Source organism: Neophocaena asiaeorientalis, unplaced genomic scaffold (genome assembly GCF_003031525.2).
Source record: "Neophocaena asiaeorientalis asiaeorientalis breed wild unplaced genomic scaffold, Neophocaena_asiaeorientalis_V1.1 scaffold424, whole genome shotgun sequence".
Taxonomy (NCBI): domain Eukaryota; kingdom Metazoa; phylum Chordata; class Mammalia; order Artiodactyla; family Phocoenidae; genus Neophocaena; species Neophocaena asiaeorientalis.
This window is the reverse complement of record NW_020174430.1, coordinates 209505-231834: the sequence shown is the minus strand read 5'-3', so window position 1 is coordinate 231834 and position 22330 is coordinate 209505. Positions and strand designations below refer to the sequence as shown.

The window sequence follows — 22330 nt, the reverse complement described above, 5'->3', positions numbered from 1 at the left end:
GAGCCGTCGCCTCGCTCCCCAAACCGCCGCCTGCCCTCGGCCAACCGCCCCCAACGGCCGCCCGCGCGCGGCTCGCCGGGCCCCCTCGCTCCTCCCCTCAGGCCCCCAGAGCGCTCCCCTCCCGCCGCCTCGCACTCTCCCACCTCGCAGGCACGCCGCTGCTCGGGGCCGCCATGCCCCTGCCGCAGGCTGTCCACGGGCCTAGGCGCGGCGGCCCGAGATAGGGTCTCCTCCGCCTCCCGGGGGAGGAGAGAGGGAGCGGGCCGCGCGCTCCGCCCCCTCCCCCCGGGCTGCCGCCGCCACCGTCGCCACCACCCCCTCGCCGCCTCAGCCTGGCGGGGAGGAGGAGGAGGAGGAGCAGCAGGCCTCCGGGCCCTGGCACCGCCGCCCGCAGGTAACGGGGAGGGGAGGGCAGGGCCGGTCCCTCTTCGCCGCCCGCGCCCTCGGGCGCGCCCTCCGAAGGGCTGACGCCGTGCGTCCCCCATCTGGGCGCTGGACGGAAGGGAACGCCTGGTCTCCTCACCCCCTCCGCGCCGGGAGACACCCCGCAGGGTCCCCTCAATGGCATCTGAGCCTTCGGGAAGGAGACTGGCCTTGGGTCCCGCCGTCCAGGAGAAATTGCCCCGATCTCCCAGGACGCCCCGCATCCGCACGCGCGTATGCCCAGCACCCTAACCCCGAGGAGGCGGAGTGTTAGCGTCTCACCTGGTCGAGCCCGCAGCGCGAGACCCACTGTTCCCTCCTCTCCCCTGCTGCTTTTTTTCTCTGGTACTGGGAAGAAAAAGGTTGGCACTTACTTAAAAAACAAAAAATGAAAACCTTTTTTTCTTTCCTATCTGGGGATCAGTCTGCATCTAGTCATTTTCTGCTGGCCTAACCAGAAAAGGGTTACCTGCGAGTGAAATGACGAGTACGTTAGAACTGATGAAAGGAAGCATGCTTGTGAGTTGTATGAAGGTTAACCAGAATTTAGAGTAAAGCCCAGTAAGTCTGCTTTATTGGGACTGACTTATAGAAATGAAGGCCAGAACTTACATTTTTTTCCACGTATAAGTAGATTTTCTGTTGGTTAGGAAGACATTCTCTTTAACTTCCACTTATTTTCTTACTGTTTTATTCGGATAAGCGGCTAATACCAAAAGCAGACTTCACAATTTGATAGATACCAGTTGTTTGGGTAGGTAGTTTTTTTTTGCCTAGAGTGTTTCGGTCGGAATTATTGCATTTAAAAAAATATTATGTAAATCTTTATTTATACAGTTACCCCCATTACTTCACTTTCACTGTCAATGGATATTTAATTTTACCTAATGTAGCTTCCTAATCATGGAATGTGGCAATAATGAAAGGAATGTTTTCCTGTAGTCTTGTATTTTAGGATGATTGCATTAATTATGAAAACCAGATTTACTTATTGTGTGCAACACTGCTAGGCATTTTACATATCTGATGTGATTTTATTCTCAGAACAACCTAATGACTTAAGATATTATTACTTGAGTTTTACAGATGAGACAAACTCAAGTGATATTAAGTAACTTGCTCTAGGCCACACAACTAGTAAGTGATAGAGGTGAGATTTGTATCCAGATATAATTCCAGTGTAGATGTGTTTTCTACCATTCCTCTCAGTACAAGTACACTTTTTTTAAACTTAATTATGAAAAATGTCAGTCTTTTTGAAATTGAGGGAAAAATGCAGTGAACACCCCAGTACCTAGATTCAGTGATTGACATTTTTGCCATTTCCCCCCTCTCCTCCCTTTCTGTGTGTCTCAATATGTAATCATTTGAAAGTAAATTGCAAACTCCATGACACTCCAGTATTTCAGCATGGTTTCCTAAAACTAAGGACATTCTAACCCCAGTATCATTATCAACACCTTTCTAAATTAACAATCCATATGCAAATTTCCTTAGTATGCCAAGGTCTCTTTTGGGAAATCTACCCCTGCCCCCAGCATTGCATTTGTTGATTATGCCTCTAGTCCTTTTTTTAAAAGAGGAGTACCCATCTTTTTTTATTCTGACAATTAACCAAACCACTTGGTTTATAGAATGCTCCCACTTCTGGGTTTGTCTGTTTCCTAATGGTGTCATTTAATTAATTCCTCTGTCGCCCTGAATTTCCTGTTACTGGAAGTTAGGTCTAAAGAAAAGTTTGAGTAGCTTAAGGAAAACTTTATTTGGCAAGAATATTTAATAGATGATGCTGTGTACTTCATGTTATGCCATTTAGGAGGTATTTAACGTCAGATTGCCACACTGTTAAGGATACTAAATGTGACCACTTGATTAAAGTGGTGACTACCATATCTGTTATAAAGATGTGGTTTCCCTGTTCGTGATTTGTACGTGATCTTGGAGTAATTCCTTGACACCAAGCAAATACCTGTTTCTGCCTTTGCTCAGTGATTTTAGCACCCATTGATGACTCTTGCTTCAATCAGTTATTTTATTGGAGATTTTCTGTCTGGAAGATTTCCTTCATTAACTAGGAGTGAACTAAACTTCCTCCTAAAAATGCTAATGTCCTCCCTCCAGTTATCAGTATTCAGAGTAAAGAATACTGGGGTGATAGTCACCCCCAATGGTGGCAAATAAGGGTTTTTTTTTTTTCTTTTTTATGGGGATAACTGTAACCGAGCAGGGCCCCGTGGGGCCTTCCCAGGAAGGGCCTTCCCAGGAAGGGCCTTCCCACAGATCCTCTGCTGTGGCTCCTCTCTGAAGTACCTAGATAATAGTGTTTGATGCACATTTCCTGAGTTGTTTTGCAGATGTAAACCTACCCCCGTCCAACAAATGGAAGATGTTAACTCTTGGCGACCTTGAGCACATAGCCCCAGGCCTCCTGTGGCCTAAGGACTGATAATGTTAACCCCTGTGACACCTCCCTGCGGCCTCCCCGTCAGACAGTCGGAGAACTGCGCACAAGCCGATCACATACCTCGCAACCTCCCTCCCTCACCTGGCTTTTAAAAGTACTTCGCCAACCTTCGGGGAGCTTGGGGCTTATTAGGGCATGAGCCACCTTATCTCCTTGCATGGCCCTGCAGTAAACCTTTCTCTGCTCCAGACTCCAACGTTTCAGTTTGTTTGGCCTCACTGTGTGTCAGGCACATGAACTTGTGTTAACAGTTTTACTATGGACTCATGGGTTTTAATTTATTCTTTTTTTTTTTCTTTTTTTAATAACCATTACAGTCGTTTTTCTTCTTGATGATCTAACTGTCCCAAATTTGGACAGTAGGAACCTTTTCAAGCTGTCTCCTGTGTCTTTTTAATGCTGGGAGTGCTTTCTGGCACAGGATATCCCAGGCTTGCCTTGTTACTTTCCTTGTTCCAGATCTGGAATGGGCTGTTAATCTAAGGAGTCTTGGTTCTTTGTAGTGAGAAACGGTGTATAGAAACGAAGATCTGGATGTTTGGCATATTCATTGCTGCTGGAGTGTCACTATTTCTAGGCCCTTTCAGAGGGGAGAACTAAAAATGGTTTTTTGCTTGTGAATCAAGTTCATAGTTATATATCCAATTCAGATTTAACGTAGCAGATTTTTCTTTAACTTCTTTGATTCTGTATTGGTCTCTTTTGTCTTAAACAAAAATCTTGGTTCCTAATAAAATTAACATACTTGCCTTATCCTACTATGTATACTTAAAATCATTTCAAAATTATCATACCAATATCATTACTAACAATAAACTGAGTAAAGTTTAAGATTTCTTTGCATCTATTTTTGTCCTTAGAATATATTACGTGAAGGCTGTATACTGTGTTCAGAAGTCACTTGAAGTGCTTTCCTCTGTTTGGTTATACTGCCAATTTGATATGGTTCATTGGTTTTTTGTTTTGTTTTGTTTTTGCGGTACGCGGGCCTCTCACCACTGCGGTCTCTAACGCCGCGGAGCACAGGCTCCAGACGCGCAGGCCCAGCAGCCATGGCTCACGGGTCCAGCTGCTCCGCGGCATGTGGGATCCTCCCGGACCGGGGCACGAACCCGCGTCCCCTACATCAGCAGGCGGACTCTCAACCACTGCGCCACCAGGGAAGCCCTGGTTTCATTTTTTATCTTAAGGTTTTCTTTTTTAAACTTTATTTTTTTTCAGAAAGAAACAACTTTTTATTGAGTGTAGTTGATTTACAATGTTGTGTTAGTTTCAGGTGTACAGCAAAGTGATTCAGATATACATACATTCTTTTTCAGATTCTTTTCCTTTATAGGTTATTACAAGATACTGAATATAGTTCCCTGTGCCATAGGTCCTTGTTTATTTTATATTTAGTAATGTGTATCTGTTAATCCCAAACCCCTAATTTTTCCTCCCTGCTTCACCCTTTGGTAACCTTTGGTTAACCTTTGGTAAGTTTGTTTTCTTTGTGAATCTGTATGTTGTAAATAAGTTAATTTGTATCATTTTTTTAGATTCCACATATAAGTGATATCATGTGATATTTGTCTTTGACTTACCTCACTTAGATAATCTCTAGGTCCGTATATGTTGCTACAAATGGCATTATTGTTTTTTATGGCTGAGTAATATTCCAGTGTGTGGGGGGGTGTGTGTGTGTGTGTGTGTGTGTGTGTGTGTGTGTGTACACACATACTACATCTCTTTATCCATTCATCTGTCAGTGGACATTTAGGTTGCTTCCATGTCCTGGCTATTGTAAACAGTGCTGCAGTGAACATTGTGGTCCATGACTCTTTTTGAATTACGGTTTTCTCAGGGTATATGCCCAGGAGTGGGATTGCAGGATCATATGTTAGCTCTATTTTTAGTTTTTTAAGGAACCTCTATACTGTTCTCCACAGTGGCTGCACTAGTTTATGTTCCCACCAACAGTGTAAAAGGGCTCCCTTTTAAACTTTTATGTTTGAGTATATAAAATATATACAAGGTTCAAAAGTCAAAATAATATTTTAAAAGTATGCTTAAAGAAGACTCACCCAAATTAGTTTTTAAGATGAAGTGTTTTTTAACTTCGTCAACCCTTTTAGTATCTAATCTCATAAATCTTGACTGCAGTGGGCGAAGTATGTTACTTACGTGTAGTGATATAGGAGTCCTTTTAAATTTTGCAATTCAATTCTGATTCCTCTGGCAAAGAGAAAGCACTAGACTAATCTTCAGAGGTGAGCAGAGAAGTAGATTTCAAGCTTGGCTTTTTTTGTTTGTTTTTGGTTTTGTTTTTTGCGGTACGCGGGCCTCTCACTGCTGTGGCCTCTCCCGTTGCGGAGTACAGGCTCCGGACGCGCAGGCTCAGCGGCCATGGCTCACGGGCCCAGCCGCTCCGCAGCATGTGGGATCTTCCCGGAGCAGGGCACGAACTTGCGTCCCCTGCATCGGCAGGTGGACTCTCAACCACTGCGCCACCAGGGAAGCCCTCAAACTTGTTTTTGCAAGCTTTACTTTGAAAATCATATCTTTATTGTTTGGTCAATTTTTTTTCTTTTTTCCTTTTGACTGCAGGCTTGTGGGATCTTAGTCCCCCGACGCTGGGCCCTGGCATTGAAAGCCCGGAAACCTAATCACTAGGCCACCGGGGAGTTCCGAAAACCATGTCTTTAAAGGGGCATGTAGTTGGTAGAGTTTTATGAATCCATCTACTTACATGTCACACAGCAAAACTGACATACATATGCTATCTGCAAATATAAAAGGTATTTGGATATATGATCAGTGAGGATAGCACTTTTTTTTCGATTGGGCAAATTTGATAGAAATTATAATTATGCCTTGAAATGAGAATATATAAGGGAGCAATCAGTGGTTGTCTAAAATAAGCAGAATACAGTTATGCAGTTTATAAGCTGCTTATCACCCAGGAAAAGTTGTGCCCACGGTGTGTTTCCCTCTGTGTACACCATCACTGCTTTTGGTAATAGAGCAAACATCTCTCCTTCAGGAAATGGAGTAGGAAAATGAGGAATGCATATGTTTCATTTGCCTTCATTCTGTCTTTAATCTTGGTAAAATATACTACCCAAGGTTAGAACACATAAGGTGATGAAAAAATGCCACAAAGTGTAGCATAGGTATATACACTCACATAGCAGCTGGAGCTTATTGTGGTAGACTGAGTGGGCTAATACAGTGACGATAATTGCCAACATTTGTTGAGCCCTTTTAAAAAGGTAGCACTGTGCTAGACATTTCATACATCATCTCATTCTAGCTTATTGTGGTAGACTGAGTGGGCTAATACAGTGACGATAATTGCCAACATTTGTTGAGCCCTTTTAAAAAGTTTAGCCCTAGACATTTCATACATCATCTCATTTACATCTCACATTAACCCTTTGTTATTATTGCTGCTGGTATCTGCAAATAAGGAAACTGATATCCAGGTTTCAAACTCAAGTCTGTCTTCAGTGTTTTACTTAACTACTTTGCTGCACCTCACAACTAAATATATGTCGTAAAATTGGATATATTTTCACTCAGCATGAATCAAATTAAAGGAAGTGCATGACTGACATTGGTCCTATAGCAGCACTGAAGATTGCATCTAAAATTTTCCTAATAAAATGTTGGAGGTTTTAATTTCTTCTTTTAGTTTTTATTTATTTACTTATTTATTTGGCTGTGTTGGGTCTTCGTTGCTGCACATGGGCTTTCTCTAGTTGCATCGAGCGGGGTCTACTCTCCGTTGTGGTGCGCGGGCTTCTCATTGCAGTGGTTTCTCTTGTTGTGGAGCTCGGGCTTTAGGCACGCAGGCTTTAGTAGTTGTGGCACATGTGCTCAGTAGTTGTGGCTCACGGGGTCTAGAGTGCAGGCTCAGTAGTTGTGGCACATGGGCTTAGTTGCTCCACGGCATGTGGTATCTTCCTGGACCAGGGATCGAACCCGTGTCCCCTGCATTGGCAGGCAGATTCTTAACCACTCTGCGCCACCACGGAAGTCCGCAGTGTTGGAGGTTTTAAACTTTAAGTCTTCCTAGCCTTGTAAAGGATAAAACTCTCTTGCTATTGAAAATGGTCAAGCATCAAAGACTGTTGTAAAGGGGTTTCCTTCATTAGTTGGGGGATCCTAATTAATTTGGCTTCTTCCAACTGTAATTTTTTAATATCTTTATTATATATATTGAATGTGTGTGTGTATATATATATATATATTTTTTCCCGCTGTGGTTTCCTGGTATTCTGTAGACTATTGAGCATGTCTTTATATAAGATATAATGGGATGTTTTTACTTTAAATGCAACCGCATTCATGACTGAGACAGTTTTCCCTGTACCTCAGACTGATTGCTTGAAATTTATCTCCTGTTAAGCTGAAAGCCACATTAGTTTTCCTTTGTTCTTTATATCAGAAATACTTCACCCCATTTTAGACAATGAGCTGGAAATCTCTGGATTCTTAGCCACAGGGTCTAAAATAAAATAGTGATTGCATATGTGTCTTTAAAAATATAAAGATACATTAAATTTATGTTACACTCTTGCTTGAAGGGCACATTGAATATTGCATTAATTTCTTCACTAACATTATTAGGGCCAAAGGTGACCTTAGCCAGAACTTTTTTACATAACTGATCATGGAATACATCACTGGCTTATATCATTGTGGTATTTCACATTGATAACTCTGTCTTATAAGAGTGAAAGTTGATGGATGAAACTTATTAATGTCTCACTTTTCTAGGAGAACATCTTCTTTGTCTCCATATTGAATGTTCTTCCATTTTAATAATTGTATAGCTTAAAAAAAACTTAAAAATTACAAATGTTTGATACTCCAAGAATTTGTAATTTCTGTATTCTATATTCTTCTATAGGTATTCAATGGTATATGTATTATTTTTATGTTGACAAGATTTGCTGTTTACTTGGTTTTGATATTTTTTAAAATTTTTATTTATTTATTTTTGCGGTACGCGGGCCTCTCACTGTTGTGGCCTCTCCCGTTGCGGAGCACAGGCTCCGGACGCGCAGGCTCAGCGGCCATGGCTCACGGGCCCAGCCGCTCCGCGGCATGTGGGATCTTCCTGGACCGGGGCACGAACCTGCGTCCCCTGCATCGGCAGGCGGACTCTCAACCACTGCACCACCAGGGAAGCCTGGTTTTGATCATTTTTGATGCATTCAGCATAACTATTGTACAAACATCTTTGGGTACCATATAACCAAGACTTTGAATATTTGGAATCAGGATTTTGTGGAACTACTGCCCTCGGGCTTCTGAAATGACTTTAGATAATTCCTTTTAAAAATGATTTTCTCTAATTCAGATCTTAACCTAAGTATCTGATCTTCACCGACTCTTAGCAAGCAAGCCTATTCAGAACTACCCTCTATTAAATGTTAATTTTATTCACTTTGATAAAATTAGTGAATTATTTGGTCCAAACAAAGAAAATAAAATGTAAGAGTTTTCAGGGACTTGAGGCATACTTACTTTGCTTCCATTTCGTTTTTCTCTTTTACTGGTGTGTTTACTAGCGTGTGTGTGTGCGCGCGTGTGCGTGCTTTCTTCCATTTTTACCTTTTTCTCCTTTTTTACATTTTGACTATCTGGGTTTTACTTTTTCCTTTGCTTTTGCTTTTCTTTCTTTTTGCTTTGGATCACCCAACATTGCTCATTTCCTTTTTGTGGCTTTCCATTACTCCATGAGGACAGTTTCTTTTATCTTTGGTGCCTTTTACTGTGCCATATGAAACTATACCCTACTTCTGTGAGAATTGTTTCTATTTACAGGAATCACTGCCTCTGTTTTTGGCCCGCCTGGTATGTTTCCTCCTCTTTTCTTCCTACTTCCTTCAACTAGGTTCACTTAGCTTTACTTTGAGAGGCAGTTCAGTGTAAAGCATCACTGAGCATGCCTCCTAGGTTCAGATCTTGACTCTAGTGTTTACTAATTGTATGGCCATGGGCTGGTTCCTTAACTTCTCTGTGCTTCATTTTCCTTGGTTAAGTGGAGATACCACGTGATACCTATCTCAAAAGGTTGTGTGAAAATTAAATTATTTAATATGTAAAAAATACCTAGAATAATGCTTGGTACATATTGAGTACTATGTAAGTATTAACTAATGATTATTACTGCTTTTTTTAAAAAAATGGTTCAAAGCCATTGATTATTCTTTAACAGTTTCTTGAGATACACATAACTCAAAAGCCATAGATTATTAACACTAGAAATTTGTGGTCTCCAATTTCAGTGGGGCCTTCAGTGCCACCTAGCCATCCTTTTTTTCTCCTCCACACATTTTTTGCATATTTCGTTTTCCTTAAAATTCTGCTTTATGTCCTCTCTTGTCAGCAGTCTAACCTCTACCTATAACTTCAGAGAGAAGTAAAAGCCAAAGCTCTCAGAAAAGAACTCCCACTACTTCTCACCACCCACCTATAAGCCTAACTGTAACTACACCCTTCCTTTCCTTTTTTCTTACACTGGGTCTCATTCTGTTTAAGGCTAATTCTTTTACTCAAGCACTGAATCCAGTTTCTTTTTATTTATCCAGGGATCTTACACTATCTGTTATCACCTGTTTTCTATATCTTTTCCTTCTCTGATTCTTTTCCACCAATACTCAAAGCATTCTCTGTATATTTTACCACAATTTAGAAAAGCTTATCGGGGGGAAAAAACATTCTGTAGTTTCTCCCATTTTATAAAAATATCGGTATCTTCCCTCGAGCCCTTATTTCCCTCCAGCTAACCCCCTTGCCCTATCTTTAGAGCCAAACTTCTTTAGATTGAATTGTCTCCTCAAAATTTTCACTTGTTCATTTCTATATAGTCTTTATCTTTATTGCAATCTAGCATCTAACTCTACTGCCTCTCCATTATGTGCTGTTTTAAGGTCACCAGTGACTCCTTGCAGATAAATTGAATAGACTTTATATCTTATTTGACCTATCAGCAGCATTTGGCACTGTCGACCACTCCTCCTTGAAATGCTCTATGCCCTTCATTTCTGGAGCATTCTACCATCCTGGTTGTAACAGGGAAGAACAAAATCTGACTCCATGTTGGATCTGTTTCTTTTACTTTGACCTTTGCTTTCCATTGTTTTTATTCTGTCTATAGCTATAGGCATACATAATGGCCTGCCCCTCTGCCTGAAATGTTAAACTGAAGTGCCTTTATTTAGCTCACAGGGAAACGGTGACCTGCGCACCTGTGAATGGCTGCAGAAAAGAAGAAGAAATTAACACATCCCCTCCCTGGGACTGGCCAGAACCAGGAGATATTTTGCAAGACTTACTTGCTTCCTCACCTCCTCCCCTCTCTGTTCTATAAAAGAAACTAGCATCCCCATCCCGATAAGATGGTACTCTAGGCTGCTAATCCACCATCTTTTCGGACTCAGTAAAGTCACTGTTCATTGCCTCAACACCTCGTCTCCTGACTTATTCGCCTGTCATGTGGCAAGCAGAGTGAGCTTGGACTTGGTAACATGGTCATTCTATATATCACTTGCCCAGGTTTTCCTTCTGCTGCCCCCTCCCCCTTTTTTTCCCACCTCTTTTTCCCTTGGTCAGTCTGGCTAAAGACTTATCAATTTTGCTTGTGTCTTCAGAGAACCAAGTTTTGGCTTTAATTTTTTCTGTGATTTTTCTATTTTCTGTTTAATTTATGTCTGAGCTTTATTTCCTTCAATTTTGGGGGGTTTTGTCTTGCTCATTTTCTAGCTTCTTAAGGTAGAAACCTAAGCCATTGATTTTTTTTTTTAATTGTAGTGAAGTACAGATAAAAAATTTACCAACGTAACCGTTTTTAAGTGTGCTGTTCAGTGGCATAAAGTACATTCACATCATTATGCAGCTCTCACCACCATCTGTCTTCAGAACTGCTTTCATCTGCAGAACTGTAATATAATTCTGTAACTCCCTGTCCCCCCCCCAGCCCCTGGCAACCACCCTTCTACTTTCTATCTATGAATTTGACTGCTCTAGGGACCTCATGTAATTGAAATCCAACAACGTTTGTCATTTTGTGACTGGCTTGTTTCACTTAGCATTATGTCCTCAAGGTTCATCCATGTCGTAGCACATATCAGAATTTCCTTCCTTTTTAAGGCTAAGTAATATTCCATTGTACATACTACAATGTGGTATATACCACCTCAGTGTGTACATACCACATTTTGTTTATTCATTTATCTATCGATAGACATTTAGCTATTGTGAATAATGCTGTGAACATTCATGTACAAGTATATGCTCATATCTCTGCTTTCAGTTCTTTTGGGTATATATCCAGAAGTAGAGTTGCTGGATCATATGGTCATTCTGTTTAATTTTTTGAGTAACTGCCATACTGTTTTCCATAGTTCTACGCTTACATTCCCACCAGCAGTGCACAAGGGCTCCATTTCTCCACATCCTTGTCAACACTTGTTATTTTCTCTTATTTTGTTTTTTATAGTAGTCATCTTAATGAATGTGAGATGGTAGAGTGTGAGGTGGTAGGCCACTGATTTTTAGACCTTCTCTAATATATATATTTAAAGCTATAACTTTTATTTTAAGCACTACTTTAGCTGCATTGTACAAATGTTGATAATATATTTTCAGTGTTTTACTCAGTTAAAAATACTTTGCAGTTTCTCTTGTTGATTCCTTCATCACTATGGGTTATTTAGAAGTGTGTTATATTTAAAATACATGAAATTTTCTTGATAACTCATTGACTTCTAATTGTGATTAGAGAACATACTCTGTGTGCATTCATTCCTTTAAAATTTATTTAGAAGATTTGTCTTATGGCCCGGCATATGGTCTGACTAGGTGAACATACCTTGTTGCACTTGAAAAGACTGTGTACCAGTGACCTTTGTGATATTAAAGATAGCCAGCTCTAGCCTTCCTTTACTTGCTGTTTGCATGGTGTATCTTCTAAAATACTTCTCTGTCTTTTTATTTAAAGTAGGTTCCCTGTAACGAACATGTAATTGGGCTTGCTTTTTTAATCCTGCTCTCTGCCTTTTAAATTGGAATGTTTATTAGTCCATTAAAATTTAATGTAGCTACATTTTACATTATTTTGAAAAGCAGGCATGTATTAGTTTGCTAGGGCTGCTGTAACCACAAACTGGATGGCATGAAGAGAAACTTTTTTTTTTTTTTTTTTACTTTTTTTTTTTTTTTTGTGGTACGCGGGCCTCTCACTGCTGTGGCCTCTCCCGTTGCGGAGCACAGGTTCCGGACGCAGAGGTTCAGCGGCCACGGCTCACAGGCCCAGCCTTTCCGCGGCATGTGGGATCTTCCCGGACCGGCCACGAACCTGCGTCCCCTGCATCGGCAGGCGGACTCTCAACCACTGCGCCACCAGGGAAGCCTGAAGAGAAACTTTTGTCTCAGTTCTGGAGGGTAGAAGTCTGAAATCATGGTGTTGGCAGGGTTGATTCCTTCTAAGGGAAGGAACTTAGGAGGGAAGGATCTCTTTTTGGCCTCTCTCCTTGCTTTTACTAATGCCTTGGCTCGTGGCAGCATAATTTCAGTCTTAACAGGGCATTCTCCCTTTGTGCATCTGTCTTTGTATTTCACTTTATATAAGAACATCCTAATTACCTCAGTTTAATTTGATTGCTTTTTAAAGAGCATGTTTCCAAATAAGGTAACATTCTCAGGTACTGGGGATTAGGATTTCAGCCTATCTTTTGGGGGACACGCTTCAATCCATAAGACGCATATAAGGTTGGTAACAGTGCAAAAGCGTATTAGGTAAAGCCACTATACTTGTGTACATATTTTAAAGCATACATAGTAGGACTCATGAGTACTTGGTAGGAACACTTAAAACAGTCTTTAGAGAAACAGAGCTCTTTAAATGCTAATTGACTAAAACTGACTTGAATTTGATTTGCTTATGTAAGGATCCAAGAGACTGAATAAGATATACCCTTTCTTCAAGCTTTCTTTCTGGTGAAAATGATTTGAGGTTAATAGCTGATATCCCTTAAGTACTGTGATTGAATTCTTGTAAATGGTAACTGATGGGATGGGGAGAGAGAGGGGACTGTGAATTTGTGTTTTCAGTCAGACAGACCTTTTTTCAAATCCTGGTTTTATTACTTATAGGAATGTGGACAAGTTAATTTAACCTTCTGTTTCCTCCTTTATAACTGGATCTTAAAAATTCTTTTCCCAGAATTGTGAGACCAGAGTGTGATAAAGACACTTGGTAGGAGTTACTCAATGTATATTAACTTATTTTCCCTGGATATAGAAATTAATAATCAGCATGACTCTGTGGTTACCAGCAATGAGAAGAAATTCTAATAGTTTAATATCACTGGTTTAATTGATTTATTGTTTAACTCCAGGTAAATCTCATTCTCTCTTCTTCTCAAAGCTCTGAACTAGAAAGAACTTCTTCCTGTAGTAAAATGATTAAAACCTTTACTTGATTAAAAAGTGGCTAGTTATAGGGGCTTCCCTGGTGGCGCAGTGGTTGAGAGTCCGCCTGCCGATGCAGGGGACACGGGTTCGTGCCCCGGTCCGGGAAGATCCCACATGCCGCAGAGCGGCTAGGCCCGTGAGCCATGGCCGCTGGGCCTGCGCGTCTGGAGCCTGTGCTCAGCAACGGAAGAGGCCACAACAGTGAGAGGCCCGCGTACCGCAAAAAAAAATCAGTTATTTTGCCTCAAGTTTTATTTTGTTGTCCATCTATAATTATACTTTTATTAATAATGTGAATGAACATAAAAGAATATGCTTATTCCAAAAGTAAGCACCGTTAAGTCACAAACATTTATTCAACTTTTTAAAAATGCCCTGTGTTAGGCAGTTAAAGAATATTCACAGGCTCAACCTTTTCCCTCAAAGAGCATATGGATCTATAGGACAGCAAATCTGTAGGCAGCTAATTGATCACCTATTATACATAAAATACTGATTAAAAGAGCAGTGATCCTTTTGTGGCCATAAAGGGATGCCTAGTTGAGAACCACTGCACTATAATAAGGAACGTTACGGATAAGAGTATAGCACATGTAAATGGTGTAGAGACAGAAATGATTTAGAAACTCTGCTGGTGTGTCTACATGAAGACTTGTGCACAAATGTTCATAGCAGCTTTATTTGTAATAGCCCCAAACTGGAAACAACTCAAGAGTTTGTCCTCTGTTAAATGATAATCAGACCATGGTACATCCACACAATGGAATAGTACTCAGCAATAAAAAGGAACAAAAATTCTTGAGCCTAACAACATGGATGAATCTCAAAATAATTATATCCAGTGAAAGAAGCCAGATGAATTAAGAAAATATATACTGCCTGATTCCATTTATGTTAAAATTCTAGAAAATGCAACTAGTCTAAAATGAAAAGCAAATTCGTGGTTGGGGGGCGGGTAGGAGGGCTGGAGGGCAAGATTGTGAAGAGGCACAAAGAAAATGATAGGAGTCATGGAAATGTTCCTTATCTTGATATCTGTGTGAAAACTGACCTAATTGTATGCTTTAAATATGTTTGGTTTATTTTACATCAGTTGTACTTCAAGCATTTATAAAATGATTTTTAAAGAACATGGGTATAATTGATTCTAAAAATATACTGGAATTATCCTTGGAGAGACAGGACATATACCTGGTAAACCTAAATTGGTATTATATCAAATGCCAGATCAGTGGTCAAGACAGAAAATGCTACAGGAGCTCAGTGGAGGGAAAGGCAGCATAGTTTAATAATAAAATGGAGAGGATCAAAGTCAGAGTACTTGATTTTGAGGCCCTATTAGGCCACTTATTTTTTTCTGATCTTTATTTTCTGTGATTTTTGAAGAATTTCCTAATCTACTTCGTAAGATTTTTTAAGTTCCAAAGAAAATATATTTAAAAATACACTGTAATCTGAAAAGTGGCATGCAAATGGAAGGTATTGCTGATATCCAGAGTAGAAGGAAGAACAAAATAGAGTAGTATTTGACCTGTTGAGAGCAATAAGGGAATTCCAAAATGAGACCAGAGGGGGAAGTGGAAATATATATAGTATGTTCAGAGAATGAGTCAAAGATCAGTTTGACTGGAGCAAAGAGTTCGTGTTGGAGAGCAAGGAAGAAAAGATAACTAAAGCATCTAAAAGCACAATAGAGCAGAGAGAATATGAGATATATGGCGAGAAAGGCTAGCATCAGGATGTAAATTGCTGTTTAATTGCCTTATGGCTTTGGATAAGTCATTTATCCTCTGAGCTTCAGTTTCTTCATCACTATAATGGGAGGATAATAGTCTGCCTTATCTTGAGTATTTTATGTATTGAAATCAATTGATGTCCAGTGATACATATATGAACATGCTGAAAAGAACTTAGTGCTGTTCAGAGTTGTACAATGTGATAGCTAAGGCATGAGGTAATAATTGCTGTACTAAAATCATTGGATTTTAGACAATGTGAACAGTGGTGGAGGATTAACTCAAGATTGGTGAGATTAAAGAGAAGGAGACCAATCAGGATGTTAAGTAGCCCAAGGTAGTGTGGCTAATGGAGAAAAGAAAGGGTGGATTTGAGATAGGTCTTAGTGACCAAGTCTGTGTTAGGAGGAAAAGTGAAAGATAGAAGTTGTATTAGCTTCCTGTGGCTCTTGTAATAAATTATCAGGAACTGGATGGCTTAAAACAACAAATTTATTCTCTCACAGTTCTGGAGGCCAGAAGTTCAAAATCAGTATCACTGGGTTGAAATCACGATGTTGGCAGGTACCCCCTTCCTCCAAAGGCTCTGGTGGGGTGGGGAATCCATTCCTTACCTCCGCTAGTTTCTGGTGGCTGTGTAGTCATTCTGTGCCTTGCAGCCAAATCACTCCAATTTCTGCCTGTCTTCCTATCACCTTCTCTGATATTGGTGTCAAATCTTCTAACCTCTCTCTTAGAACAATGCTAAAGATTGTATGTAGGAGCCACCTGGATATCCAGAGAAGTCTTCCTATTTTGGCATACTTAATCACGCCTGCAAAGTCTGCCATAAAAGTACCATTTGCAAATTCCAGGGAGTAGTTCATGGACATATTTTGAGGAGTGACCTTCTTTAGTTTACCACAGAAGTCAAAGATGACTCCTAGGTTTTTCACTTTTTGGAATGTGGTATCATCGGCCAGAGAACTTCAAGAGGAAGAGTACATTTGTGAGAAGTGATGATTAAATTCATTTGGACCTGTTGAAGTACCTATGGGACATCTGTATATGGATATTCATTTTGTGTAGCAGAAAACTGAATCGAGTGACTTAAACACTAAGAACATTCACTATTTCAAACAAAAACAAAACAAATCCTAGAGTAAGACAGCTTCAGAGTTAGTTACTCAGCAATTCAGTGACATCAACAAGGGCCTCAATTCTCAACTTTTTGCTTTGCCATCTTTAAGGTAGCTCTCCTTATGGTTCCAAGGTGACCCCTTACGGTTCTAAGCCTTAAGTCCAGAGATGAAAACACCTAACCAGCTTGTTTTGTGTGCCTTTTTTTTTTTTTTAATCAGCAAGGAGACCTAACCCTAACCCCTGAATCTCCCCAGCAAGCTCTATTCCTCTTAGCCAGATAAACGTTTTAACATTTTCTTGACTAACTTTTACCTAAATAGATCTATTATTTCTATGTTGCAGTTGCTCCTTTATGATTATCTTGACAAGTGGATTTTACTACTCTTTGATGTGCAAATTTGAATATACAAAACCGTCTTTCTCTGGCTTGGCTCAGCTGTTTGAATAGCAGTCTATTCACCTTGCTGAGCCTTTTCTAAGTTCTTGTCTACAGATATCTAACCATCTCCTGATTTAACATTAAATGTTAAGGCAGTGGTTACTGTGGTGTGGGAACTCTCCTGAGATCCCCAGAAGCTTTCAGAGGGTACACAAGGTCAAAACAATTTCATAATAGTATTAAAATATTGTTTGTCATTTTCATTCTTATTCTCATGGTGTACAGTGGAGTTTTCAAGAGGCTACTTGAAGTGGGATATTACAACAGACTGAATGCAGATGCAGATAGGAGGATTCCACTGATATAATAATAATAAACCAGACTTGAGATTTGCAAAAATCCATGCCACTCTTGCTTTTCTTTTGTTCTGAGAAAGTGTAGTTTTTGAAAAATATGTTGTGCTAACATGTAATGGGCTTATTATTTTTAATGAATGAAGTTTTTGCATTTCTAAGTTTCAGTGTGTAATATGGTAATGTTAGTAAATATAGTTCACATAAACAAAAGTTCTTTGGAATTCTCAGTAAATTTTAAGAGTGTAAAGGCGTCCTTGAGACTAAAGAGTTCGAAATCTTGCCATCTAGTGTTGATGCTACTCTAAACACATACTCATAAGTTTTTCCATTTTACTAGTTTTCCTTGTCTCCCTAGCTGATGATTATCAATTATCTCGTAGATATGGCATCTTTACGTATTGCAGGATTTGTTGTGCGTACTTCAGAATCATTCATACTGCTCAGTGATTTATTCCATTCACGGGGTGGGGGGGCAGCATCCTTTCTCACTGTTTACTAAAATGTTTAACTCTGCGTTTTGTTTCCACCATAATCACATACTTCTCTTTATTAACGGTTTTTGTGTTTATTGACCATGATGGATAGTATTCATAACTACCTCAAAACTAAGCACAGAGAGATAAACTAATGAAGACTAGAGCAAAGATTTAAATGACCATGCAAAACCATTATTACTGTCTCTTGGTAGTGGGTGTAGTTAACACTCTTGCTCTGGAGAATGACTTTGAATTATCAATAAACATTTATAAGTTGGGGAGTATCTGTAATTTTTCTGAATTTGCCTATGAAGGGAGATTAGCTAAGGGAAGATTTCCAGGTTTTGACAGGAGATGGTGAATCAAAAATGAGTACTAGATTTTAAGCTCTGGGTGACTGGATAATTGAAAGCATCTATCATTAATAGTTAGAAGTCCTGTTGTGGAGTATCAGTTGAGGAGAAAGAATTTGAGTTCAGTTTCAGACAGTGAATTTGAAGGATGGCAAACACATTCAGATGGAATTGTCTAGCACTCTTGCTCGTCATAAGAGGTCCAGAATTGGAGTTCAGTAAGGATGCTGGGGTTAGAGATTTGAGATTAATTCAGCCAAAGGTGAGAGAGTCAGACCTGTCAATAAAGATACTTCATCTATTACTCAGTGCTGTATCACATTCTTGTGTGTATACTATGTGCTAGGCACTGGGTGCTTCCCATGTACTCATTTAACCTCATTTAAACCCCTGCCACATTTAACTTGTGTAAGGGCATCCAGTCAGTTCAGTGATGTAGTCATGATTAAGATTCAGGTTTGTAGAGAAAGATAAATACTGATATTGCTTATATGTGGAATCTTAAAATAAAATACAACAAACTAATGAATATAACAAAAGTAGCAGACTCACAGATATAGAGAACAAATTAGTGGTTACCAGTTGGGGGCGCAATATAGGGGTGGGGGAGTGAGAGGTACAAACTCTTGGGTGTAAGATAGGCTCAAGGATGTATTATACACCATGGGGAATATAGCCAATATTTTGTGATAACTGTAAATGGAAATAGACCTTTAAAACTATAAAAAAAAATTTTAATTAAAAAAAAAAAAAACAGGAGTTCCCTGGCTGTCCAGTGGTTAGGACTTGGAACTTCCACAGCAGCGGGCATGGGTTCTATCCCTGGTGGTCAGGGAACTAAGATCCTGCAAGCAGCATGGCGCAGCCAAAAAAAACCCCAGAAAAACAGAAACAGACTCACAGACATAGAAAACAAACTTCTGGTTACCAAAGGGGAGAGGTGGAAGAACAAATTAGAAGTATGAGATTAACAGATACAAACTACTATACATAAAACAGATAAGCAACAAGGATTTACTATGTAGCACAGGGAATTATACCCAATATCTTGTAAGAACCTACAATGGAATGTAGTCTGCAGAAAAACCTTAATCACTATGCTGTATCCTTGAGACTAACAAAATATTGTAAATTAACTATGCTTGAATAATAAACAGGTTATAAAACAACAACAGCAACAAAGATCCAGGTTTGTCTGAGCTAAAAAGCAATTGCTCTTCCTACTATATAAGCTGTCTCTAGGCACCATTAATATATTAATTAATAATTGAGCATAGTGAAATAAATAATGCTTAGTTATACATGAGGTGGAGAAATCTGTTGTTGGATTTGGGCAATATGAAAAGACTTTAATTCTTTTAATTAATGCATTGTACTGTGTTAAAAGACTCAATGTATTTATCCTTATAGCAATTTTCTATAGTTCAAAGGGGTGTGGATACTAAGAGTATCTATCTATGGCATATCTAGAATTTAAAACCTTAATAGGAATTAAAGAGTTATGATGTAAGATATATATTGCTCATTGGGGAGATTTGAGGTAGTAAGTTTCTGAGAAAATTCAAATTAATAGGTTTTTTTAAGCCTTTATTGTAGATTTCTATATAGATTGAAGAGTTGTAACTATAAGCATGTATTTTTCTGGGACATTCAGATAATTACAATAGGCTAATGTTTGGTATTTTCAGTCACCTTTTCCTCTTTAGGTTGTTTTACAGCAAAGACTACAACTAAAACTCAGCTTTTAAAATTTTTTTCTTTATTTCAAACATTTTGTTAGAGAATTTGCCTAACTGAATCATTGGTTTGAAAATTTAGAAAGGTATTTACTTGAATGAGTCATAACCTTTTCCCATCCCAAGCTGTTTCCAATTGTTTCCTATATGGAAACAATTATTCTTATACTATTATCAAATCAGTGGAAAGAGTACTTGTAATTTAGGAGTACTGGCTCCAGGTCCTGTTTTTAACTGTGATTTTTGTACAAAGCAGTAGACTCCAAGAATCAAGTAATCTGAGCTCCACTCCCATCTTCCATTAAGTTATGACTGGTTAACGTTTCTGGGCTTTTTAGCATACTATCTAGCACTTGGTAATGTTTGGTGAACTAAACTTTTAAACACATAATCTACTAATATACCTTTCGGCTTTAAAATTCAAGTTCCTTCATTCTATTTTCTGAGGGTTTTTTCCCAGTTGAGGGGGGAAAAATTGCATCTGTCCAATCTATTCCTCCATCCTTTATCTCTTTAAGCTCTAAGATAATGTTCAAGCCATGAAATATTCTCTTATAGTATAAGAGAATGAAAACTATCAGTTCCAGAGACATACTTCACAGTCTGACATATGTTTCCTCTGGAGACACTTAACATAGTACTGACTATATCAAAGTGCTATGTTTTTCCATAGTTGTCTGTCTGTATCTCCAAAGATTGGTGATTTCCAGAGTTGCTGTAGGAAGTCCTGTTCTTGACCAATTTGAGTCAGGGTCCTCAACGGACCAGATATTACCAGACGTTTTGTGGTTGCTGTCTCTTTATCAGTTGTGAGTTAAAGCTAGAGCTATTGTAAAGAACCATTACTAATGTATAGTACCATTAATAGTTGTGGCAATTATGAATTATTTAAGTGTGATTATTACAATTAACTTTTATCCATGAATAAATTTTTAATGAAAAGGATGAGTAAGCAAAGTGTGAGTTGCACTTCCATATTGCCTATAAGCAAGAATGATTTTAATCTTGCTTTTTAATATTGTCTGTGGAGTAGAGAATCAGAAAAAAAAAATCAGGATTCCTTCTCATTGTCAAATAAACTCAATTTTTAAAAGTGAAGTTGAACATATTAATTTATTTTCTTTATATAAAAATGAAGTTTTTTGATTTATTTAAATGATGAACTTATTTCTTACACACTTTGTAAAATCCTTTTGGGAATACCATGCCAAAGTAAAGTCTGATGCTGTTTGCTTTTGTTCTCTGCAGTTCTTTTGAGGGTTGTCAAAATCTGGCCTTGTCAATGAAGAAGTTTTAGAAGTAGGTGATGGTGCTGTCTGCACAACACTGTGAATGTACTTAATGCCACTGAACTGTGCACTTAGAAATGGTTAGAACGGCAAATTTTATCTTATATATGTTTAACACCGTTTTTTTTAACATCTTTATTGGAGTATAATTACTTTACAATGGTGTGTTAGTTTCTGCTGAATAACAAAGTGAATCAGCCATACATATACACATATCCCCACGTCTCCTCCCTCTTGCGTCTCCCTCCTACCCTCCCTATCCCACCCCTCTAGGTGGACACAAAGCACCGAGCTGATCTCCCTGTGCTATGTGGCTGCTTCCCACTAGCTATCTATTTTACATTTGGTAGTGTATGTATGTCCATGCCACTCTCTCACTTCGTCCCAGCTTACCCTTCCCCCTCCCCGTGTCCTCAAGTCCATTCTCTACATCTGCGTCTTTATTCCTGTCCTGCCCCTAGGTTCTACAGATTTTTTTTTTTTTTAGATTCCATATATATGCGTTAGCATATGGTATTTGTTTCTCTTTCTGACTTACTTCACTCTGTATGACAGTCTCTAGGTCCATCCACCTCACTACAAATAACTCAATTTCGTTTCTTTTTATGGCTGAGTAATATTCCATTGTACATATGTGCCACATCTTCTTTATCCATTCATCTGTTGATGGACACTTAGGTGGCTTCCATGTCCTGGCTATTGTAAACAGAGCTGCAGTGAACATTGTGGTCCATGACTGTTTTTGAATTATGGTTTTCTCAGGGTATATGCCCAGTAGTGGGATTGCTGGGTCGTATGGTAGTTCTAGTTTTAGTTTTTAAGGAACCTCCATACTGTTCTCCATAGTGGCTGTATCAGTTTACATTCCCACCAACAGTGCAGGAGGGTTCCCTTTTCTCCACACCCTCTCCAGCATTTATTGTTTGTAGATTTTTTTTTTTAATTTTATATATTTTTGGGTGTGTTGGGTCTTCGTTTCTGTACAAGGGCTTTCTCTAGTTGCGGCGAGCGGGGGCCACTCTTCATCACAGTGCGCGGGCCTCTCACTGTCGCGGCGGCCTCTCTTGTTGCAGAGCACAGGCTCCAGATGTGCAGGCTCAGTAGTTGTGGCTCATGGGCCTAGTTGCTCCGCAGCATGTGAGATCTTCCCAGACCAGGGCTCGAACCTGTGTCCCCTGCATTGGCAGGCAGATTCTCAACCACTGCACCACCAGGGAAGCCCTGTTTGTACATTTTTTGATGATGGCCATTCTGACCGGTGTGAGGTGATACCTCATTGTAGTTTTGATTTGCATTTCTCTAATGATTAGTGATGTTTAGCATCCTTTCATGTGTTTGTTGGCAATCTGTATATCTTCTTTGGAGAAACTATTTAACACAGTTTTTTTTAAACCTGAATTTTTGCCCATGGAGGTGTATCATATATGTGACCATCCTCTTTCATGTGTGATATGGCTAAATAAATAAAATTAAAATACTGGTGGTAACTGCCAAGTTGGAAAATGTGAACAGTGTAAAGCGGTAGCCAC

At 39.4% G+C, this 22330-nt stretch overlaps 1 protein-coding gene and 1 long non-coding RNA gene across 4 annotated transcripts in view; one reads left to right on the top strand and one right to left on the bottom strand.

Moving 5' to 3' along the window:
- LOC112407514 (uncharacterized) overlaps positions 1-232 on the bottom strand; it is a 65635-nt gene extending 65403 nt beyond the window's left edge. Inside the window, exon 1 of one of the 2 annotated variants that reach the window (XR_003004773.1) lies at positions 144-232. This is a non-coding gene — a long non-coding RNA (uncharacterized LOC112407514). The remainder of the gene's footprint in view (positions 1-143) is intronic. The other variant, XR_003004774.1, reaches the window with a different exon arrangement.
- A 30-nt stretch (positions 233-262) lies between these two features.
- ZBTB44 (zinc finger and BTB domain containing 44) overlaps positions 263-22330 on the top strand; it is a 70680-nt gene continuing 48612 nt past the window's right edge. For both annotated transcript variants that reach the window (XM_024756842.1, XM_024756844.1), the window contains exon 1: positions 263-394. The gene's annotated coding sequence lies outside the window, so the exon portion shown is untranslated. The remainder of the gene's footprint in view (positions 395-22330) is intronic.